Source organism: Calliopsis andreniformis, unplaced genomic scaffold, assembly GCF_051401765.1.
Source record: "Calliopsis andreniformis isolate RMS-2024a unplaced genomic scaffold, iyCalAndr_principal scaffold0019, whole genome shotgun sequence".
NCBI lineage: Eukaryota > Metazoa > Arthropoda > Insecta > Hymenoptera > Andrenidae > Calliopsis > Calliopsis andreniformis.
This window is the reverse complement of record NW_027480431.1, coordinates 651,256-652,276: the sequence shown is the minus strand read 5'-3', so window position 1 is coordinate 652,276 and position 1,021 is coordinate 651,256.

The window sequence follows — 1,021 nt, the reverse complement described above, 5'->3', positions numbered from 1 at the left end:
GAACGTAGAAATGACCATAACTTTCACACTGGTTGCTATCATTCGATTTATACGATGGAAAAACTGTTATATTTACATTGTATTTTATACTTCTGGCGTTGACTTCTTAGGCCCTAACTGTTCGATCTGGTGGAACAACGCCCTAGAGTGAAGCCTAGGTTATCCGGAACGTAGAAATGACCAGTACATTCACACTGGTTGCAGTTATTCCTGTAAAACGATGGAAAAACTGTTGCATCTTTATTGTATTTTAAGCTTCTGGCGTTGACTTCTAAGGCCCTAACTATTCGATATGGTGGTGCAACTCCCTAGGGTGAAGCCTAGGTTGCCCGGAACGTAGAAATGACCATAACTTTCTCACTGGTTACCATTATTCGTTTTATACGATGGAAAAGCTGTTGTATTTACATCGTATTTTATGCTTCTGGCGTTGACTTCTTAGGCCCTAACTGTTCCATCTGGTGAAACAACGCACTAGGGTGAAGCCTAGGTTGCCCGGATCGTAGAAATGTCCATAACTTTCACTCTGGTAGCAATTATTCGTTTTATACAATGGAAAAACCGTTCTATTTATTTTGCATTTTATGCTTCGGGCGTTGACTTCTAAGGCCCTAACTATTCGATCTGGTGGAGCAACTCCCTAGAGTGAAGCCTAGGTTGCCCGGAACGTAGAACATACGATTACCTTCACACTGGTTGCAATTATTCCTGTTATACGATGGAAAAACAGTTGTATCTTTATTGTATTTTATGCTTCTGGCGTCGACTTCTAAGGCTCTAACTATTCGATCTGATGGAGCGACGCCCTAGAGTGAAGCCTAGGTAGCCCGGAACGTAGAAATGACCATAACTTTCACACTGGTTACAATTATTCGTTTTATGCGATGGATAAACTGTTGTTGTTGTTTTCTATTTATTGCTTCTGGCGTTGACTTCTTAGGCCCTAGCTATTGGATCTTGCGGACGAACGCCCTAGAGTGAAGCCTAGGTGACCCGGAACGTAGAGCTGACCATATCTTTC